The following is a 7,860-nucleotide window of genomic DNA, read 5'->3' on the forward strand; positions in this document are numbered from 1 at the left end:
GTGGGGCCTTTTAGGCTGCATTCACACCTCCGCGACAAGTAATGCCGCGTACGCGGCGTATTTTGCCGTGAATAGTGTAACTTTTTTTTACAAATCCTTCCTATTGCTTTGTATGGCCGAACACCAATGCCGCCTGAAAAAAAGGGTCCGGGACTTTTTTTCATGCCGCAGGTGTACGGCGTCTATGAGATGTGAACCATCTCATAGACAGCAATGGGAATTCTCCCCTCCAGCGGCACGAGCGGCCGGCGTCGGGCGTTTTGTCGCGGAGGTGTGAATGGGGTGTAATAAATAATAAATAAATGCGTGGGAATGACATGAACGCAGCCCGGCCAAGGCAAGTGACCAAAGGCACAGAACCCAGAAGGAAGACCGGGTGAAGATGGAAGTGTCCAGGCCCCGCCTGATTCATCGCAGCACTGGAGGGCTCAGTCTGAAAATGTAAGTGTACACTAATGTGCTAATATGCTGTGCATACTTGTACATTGTGGCATAACCTACCCCAGGGCCTCTAAAAAGTAGTAATGTCAGGAAAGTTTACTACCGCTTTATTATCGCAGGATCCCAGGAGCCTCTCATGGGGCCCCCTGACCCGGTGGACGGTGGCCCTTGGGCAGTGCCTAAGTGCACAGTTGCCAACATTTAAAAAATATTTTCAGGGCCACTTTTTTATATAAGTGCTATATTTAGAGTAGCTGAGATCCCCGATGTTCCTCTATACATCATAGTAGTAATCACAAAATTAAATGAGTACTAATAATGGGGCAGAACAAATATGAGAACTGATATTTCCTTTAGTTGAACTAACAAAAGTGTGTCTATTCTAGAGCTGGTAACATTGAGGATATTCAGTATAATTTTAAAGAACTGTTTTTGTGGGTAAGCAACATAGGGGAGGAGTATGGACGGTATATAAGTGGGAAGTATGTGCAGGTGAGGGAGAGGAATGTGGAGGGTCTAACAGTGGGCACTATGTACAGGAGAGGAGTACAAAGGGTACGGAAAAAAGCATTATGTACAGGAGAGGAGTGTGAAGGGTATGACAATGGGCAGTATGTACAGGAAGAGTGAGGGGGTATGACAGAGGGTAGTACGTACCAGAGAGAAGTGTGGAGGGTATGATGGGGCAGTATGTACAGGAGAGGAGTGTGGAGGGTATGACAGTGGGCAGTATGTACAGGAGAGGAATGTAGATGGTATGATAGTGGGCTCTATGTATAGGAGAGGAGTGTGGAGGGTATGACAGTGAACACTATGTAGAGGAGAGGAGTGTGGAGGGTATGACAGTGGGCACTATGTATAGGAGAGGAGTGTGGAGGGTATGACAGTGAGCAGTATGTACAGGAGAGGAGTGTGGAGGGTGCGACAGTGGGCACTAAGTACAGGAGAGAAGTGTATGACAGCAGGCACTATGTACAGGAGAGGAGTGTGAAGGGTATGACAGTGGGCACTATGTATAGGAGAGGAGTGTGGAGGGTATGACAGTGGGCACTATGTACAGGAGAGGAGTGTGTAGGGTATGACAGTGGGTACTATGTATAGGAGAGAAGTGTGGAGAGTATGACAGTGGGCACTATGTACAGGAGAGGAGTGTGGAGAGTATGACAGTGAGCACTATGTACAGGAGTGGAAGGATATTTAGGGACTGAGTAGTGGTTAAGCGGGTCATACATGGATTGAAATTACGCCAATTATGCAGAGACCAGCCATAGTCAATCTATGTATGGGCTAGCTGGTTTTACACAAGTCAATCTATTAATCAACTTGAGTACAACCAGCCTGTTTTTTTTTTCTTAAAACAATCAGTACTGCCAGCTAAAGTTAGCAACACTGATCATTGTACGCACTGGCAGAACACAATAACACTGCAGGAGTGATTCCCCCATCCACAGGTCAGCAGGTGAGAGGGTGTGTGGGGACAGGCTGGGGAGAGATACTAGTCAGTGGCTGGGTAGGCACTGGTAGTATCAGAGCCAGATACACACAGGTTACATACGCCACGATCGTTAGAGCGAGAACAATAATTCTAGTACTAGACCTCCTCTGTAACTCTAAACATGTAACCTAAAAAAATGTAAAGCATCGCTTAGGATACCAAAAAAAATTGTGCTAACTTAACTAACTAACTGTTTTTTTAATGAATGAAACATTTTTTTCCAAAAAAACATGTTTGAAAAATTGCTGCGCAAATACCGTGCTAGAGCTGCACAATTAATCGTTAAAAAAATCGTGATCTCGATTCAACCCCCCTGACGATCTCCAATGCAGAGTTTGCTGATTCTTTCATATAACAAGTGGAGAGACTTTCAGCTGTCAAAAGAAAATATCTGGGCAGTCTGCCAAGTTTTTAACAGGAAACATTGTAACTGACACTTCCTTCTTAGATCAAAGGGTGAGGCCCCATACACACGAGAGGATTTATCCGCAGATACGGTCCAGCGGACCGTATCCGCGGATAAATCCTCTCGTGGATTTCAGAGGATTTCTATGCGATGGCGTGTACACACCATCGCATTGAAATCCGCGCTGAAATCCTCTGCCGATGACGTGTCGCGCCGTCGCCGCTATTATGACGCGGCGACGGGCGCGACGCTGTCATATAAGGAATTCCACGCATGCGTCAAATCATTACGACGCGTGCGGGGAATCCCTTTAGACGGATGGATCCGGTAAGTCTGTACAGACGAGCGGATCCATCCGTTGGAATGGATTCCAGCAGATGGATTTGTTGTGCATGTCAGCAAATATCCATCTGCTGGAAATCCATCCCAGGGGAGATTTATCTGCGGATAAATATCCGTTGGCGTGTACACACCATAGGATCTATCCGCAGAAACCCATTTGATGGGATTTATCTGCGGATAGATTCTATGGTGTGTATGGGGCCATACACTTCTGTGTGTAAAGAACAAATCTGGGCAGTCTGCGAAGTTTGTAAACAAAATTAAACATTGTAACTAACTAACATTGTAACTAAATTTAACCACTTAAAGTCCAACACTTGTTTCTTAAGTTAAAAAGCAATATTATTTGCTAGAAAATTACTTGGAACTGCCAAACATTATATATATTTTAGCAGAGACTCTAGGGAATACAATGGCTATTGCTGCAATATGTTATGTCACACTGCATTTTCCCACTTCAATGAATAATAAAAACCATAAAAACAAAACAGTGAAGTTAGCCCATTTTTTTTTTTTGTTTTAATGTGAAAGATGATGTTACGCCGCAACAATCGTGAGAGAATCGTGATCTATCTTCTAAGCAAAAAAATTGCAATTCTCATTTTAGCCAGAATCGTGCAGCTCTGTACCCTGCAACATAAAAAGTGCAAAGACCCCCATAGAGTAATTTTCTAGCAAAAAACAAATGATGATTTTTACATGTAGTAGAGAAGTGTCAGAATTGGCCTGGGTGGCAAGGGGTTAATTACCATGAGTAATATACAAATAATTATTATAAGCACTGTGATCCTATCAGTCTGCTGCAATGTGTCAGCTTGTATTTATATTGGCCGCTCTGAATGTAGCTTCTGACAGGCTGTGCAAGCAGGCCTGTATCTCCTGAACCATAAATGATAGCCGTCCCATATTTTAACCAGTTGTGGGGTAGGTCTTCCCATGCCTACCCCCCAAATGTGGGGTTTCTGTGACCTCTGGTCATCGAGCTACAACCCCCCAAATTCGATCTTAAAAAAAAAAAATTCTCCATCAGCCCCATTGTTAATCCGGCCCTGGCCTCAACTACTGCAACTCCCTCCTCATTGGCTTACCTTTAAATAGGCTAATCCCCCTTCAGTCCATCATAAATGCTGCCAGACTCATCCACCTTACCAACCGCTCAATGTCTGCTACCCCTCTCTGCCAATCCCTTAATTGGCTTTCGCTCACCCTACAAATTAACTTCAAAATACTAACAATAGCTTACAAAGCCATCCAAAACTCTGCACACAGCTGCATCACTAACCTAGTCTCAAAATACCAACTTAATCGTTCTTTTCATTCCTCCCAAGACCTCCTGCTTTCTAGCTCCCTTGTCACCTCCTCCCATACTTACCTCCAAGACTTCCCTTGAGTCTCTCCCATTCTATGGCTCTCCCTACCCCAATCTGTCTGACAATCTCCTAGTCTGTCCACTTTAAGACAATCCCTAAAAACCCTTCTCTTTAAAGAGACCTTCCCTGCCCCCATCTAATAAATGAACTTTTATTTTCTCAATCAGCTCATCCCTCACAGTTACCTTTTGTATCTCTTGCCCCTTCCTTCTAGATTGAAAGCTCTAATGAGCAGGGCCCTCTTATTCCTACTGTATTAAATTGTATTGTAACTGTACTGTCTGCCCTTATCTTTTAAAGTGCTGCGTCAACTGTTGGTGCTATATAATCCCGTAAATTAATAATAATTGGGTTGGGGTGTCGATTTTTTTGAAGTTTTGAAAAATGATAATGACGTTTTACATGGTATCACAGTCATGTTAAGAAGAAAATATTTTGGTATTTTTTTTTACATCTGTCTTTGAACGTGTACATGTTTATGAACTGATTTCTTTATTTTAAAATATATATATTTTACAAAAATTGAATACAGAGTACACCCAGAACATTCCTTGCTAAGTGTTCTAATAAGAAAGCCCAGAATGACCTCTATACTTGGAGACACTCTGATTAAGCCCTTACGGACCGCCTCATGCCGATATATGTCGGCAGAATGGCACGGCTGGGCACAATCACGTGCAGGTGCGTTGCCCTTTAAGTGCCCAGTGCTCGCGACCCAGTCCTGAGCTCCGTAACCACGCCCGCGGACCCGATCGCCGCCGGTGTCCTGCGATTGGGTCACTGAGCTGAAGAACGGGGAGAGGCAAGTGTAAACAAACCTCTCCCTGTGCTTCCTAGTGAGCCTGTCACTGATCATCTGTTCTCTGTCATAGGGAACAACGATCAGTCATGCCCCCCTACAGTAAGAATCACACACTAGGGCACACCTAACCCTTACGGGGGCCCCCTAGTGGTTAACCCCTTCACTGCCAGTGTCATTTTCACAGTAACCAGTGCATTTGTATAGCACTGATCGCTGTAAAAATTACAATGGTCCCAAAATAGTGTCAAAAGTGTCCGATGTGTCCGCCATAATGTTGCAGTCACGATAGAAAATTGCTGATCGCCGCCATTACTAGTAAAAAAAAAAAATATTAATAAAAATGCCATAAAACTATCCCCTATTTTGTAGACACTATAACCTTTGCGCAAACCAAACAATAAACGCTTATTGCGATTTAACGTATCGGCCTAAACTGAGGAAAAAAATTGTTAGGTGTGTAACAGGGTTGACATCCCTAGTAGTGTCTGTAACATGGAACATACATTTAAAGTGTTACTAAACCCACAACAGTAAAATCAGTGGGCCGGATTCAGATAGATTCGTGTATCTATCTGCCGGCGTAACGTATGTCCGATACGTTACGCCGCTGTAACTTTGGGCGCAAGTTCTGTGTTCAGAAAGAACTTGCGCCCTTAGTTACGGCGGCGTAACGTATGTGTGGCTGCGTAAGCCCGCCTAATTCAAATGGGGATGTTGGGGGCGTGTTTTATTTAAATTTTACTTGTCCCCGCGTTTTTGACGTTTTTTTTTAACGCCGCATGCGCCGTCCGTAAAATATCCCAGTGTGCATTGCTCTAAAGTACGCGCAAGGACGTATTGGATTCGATGTGTACATAAATGACATACAGCCCTATTCGTGAACGACTTACGCAAACGACGTAAAATTTCAAAACTCGGCGCGGGAACGACAGCCATACTTAACATTAGCTACGCCTCATATAGCAGGGTTAACAATACGCCTAACGTAAACGATGTAAAAAATTGCGCCGGCCGAACGTACGTTTCTGAATCGCCGTATCTACCTAATTAGCATATTCCTCGCGTAAACATACGGAAGCGCCACCTAGCGGCCAGCCTGAAAATGCAGCCTAAGATACGACGGTGTAAGACACTTACACCTGTTGGATCTTAGGGAAATCTATGCGTACCTGATTCTCTGAATCAGGCGCATAGATACGACCTCCCGCACTCAGAGATACAACGGCGTATCAGGAGATACGCCGTCGTATCTTGTATCTGAATCTGGCCCACAGTGTATATGCAGCAAAGCATGCTTTGTTATACTCACTGTGGGACCTAAGGGTTTAATCCTCTGCATTGTGAAAGACTGTTTGATCCTGTATGCACAAATCCTCCTCTTCTTCCACTGACTCCAGAACATGTCCAGATAATACAGAGCTTTTGGCATCACTCTGCACAAGCTAAGTTTGGTGTGTATTGCTAGAGAGGTTTTTTTTTTAAGAGTGCAATGATCACCACAGGGCCAGTTAGCACTGTCCAGATAGAGGGTCAGGGGTCCTGCAGTCTCATAGGACAGCTTAGTGCAGTATGAAAACTCCTCCTACCTACAAGCTTTACCAGGAACTGATAGAAGTCACAAGATTGCTATATACTGCTGATGAGAAAAGGTATTTAACAGTTTAAATTTACTAAAATAATTGTATTTCCATGTTCTGTGTACTGCTGGAAACCAGATATAGTGAGTGCAGGGTCCTGGGCTTTGTAACACTTTGAGAAGTGTCGCTGTGCTGGTGCCGGCTATCTTCAAAGTCCTCTGTCCTCTACCCCCAGCTCTGCAGTCACAATCTTTAAATGTTGCGGGGGTTAATACGAGTGCTGGAACTGTCACATGCACTCTTCAGACTCAAACAACACCACACTACAATCCTGCGCTCATGGGAAAAAAAACATGTATGCAGACTGTCTCTTGATAATGTGGAAAAAATCAAACATTTATTCAGCCACAAAATAAAAAAAATAAAAAAGAATTCAAAATCCAATCCTAAATGGACTCCAATAGTAATAACAGATAAAACACTTGAAATATCCCATGTGTTTCTTAGAGCAGGGAGGGGCTGACAGTTCCCAAAGTGAGTCAGTGCTGATGTAATGACCTGGATCAAATAGCGGATAACCGCTAGTACCTTATGACTGGATGTTACCCGGGGGACATGCAGTCCGGTATGCGGGGGCCCTCCAACACACAGGGCGCAGAATCCAAAGCGGTGTCAGCGAAAGGGTGAGATCCAGGAGGCTCCGTGTCGAGCAGGGAGATGACGTCAGTCCCGACGAGACGTCAGCCCAGGGGCTAGAGGAGTAGAAGCCACCTCTTTTTATTATTTTTTTATTATTTAAACTCCTGAAGGTGCCTTACTCCTTGACTTTGAAAAAGCGCATGTGCGCGAAACGCGTTGTCAAGGCAACCTTCTCACATACACTTGACCCCGCACTGGGGGACATGCAGTCCGGTATGCGGGGGCCCTCCAACACACACTTGACCCCCCACTGTGGTCCCCCTGGGAATACAGCAGCAGTCAATTGGCTTCAATACAGCTCCCTTAGCAGGGCTCTCTCCATGACGTGCAGTTGAGAGCTATTATAGTGGGTGTATTTTCCAGTCATCCCCACCAGAGAGCAGCAGAGCACAGCTGTGACTCATTTTGGAGAGAAAGAGCACTCCACGGCGCACCTATACCATTGCGTGGCTGCTCCTCTAGCCCCTGAGCTGACGTCTCGTCAGGACTGACGTCATGTCCCTGCTCGACACGGAGCCTCCTGGATCTCCCCCTTTCGCACAGGGGATATTTCAAGTGTTGTATCTGTTATTACTATTGGAGTCCATTTAGGATTGGATTTTTTATTATTTGTAATTTTGTGGCTAAATAAATGTTTGATTTTTTCCACATTATTAAGAGACAGGGCCAGATTCTCAAAGGAGATACGACGGCGTATCTCCAGATACACCGTCGTATCTCTGAGTCTG

The sequence above is a fragment of the Rana temporaria genome, chromosome 2 (assembly GCF_905171775.1).
Source record: "Rana temporaria chromosome 2, aRanTem1.1, whole genome shotgun sequence".
NCBI lineage: Eukaryota > Metazoa > Chordata > Amphibia > Anura > Ranidae > Rana > Rana temporaria.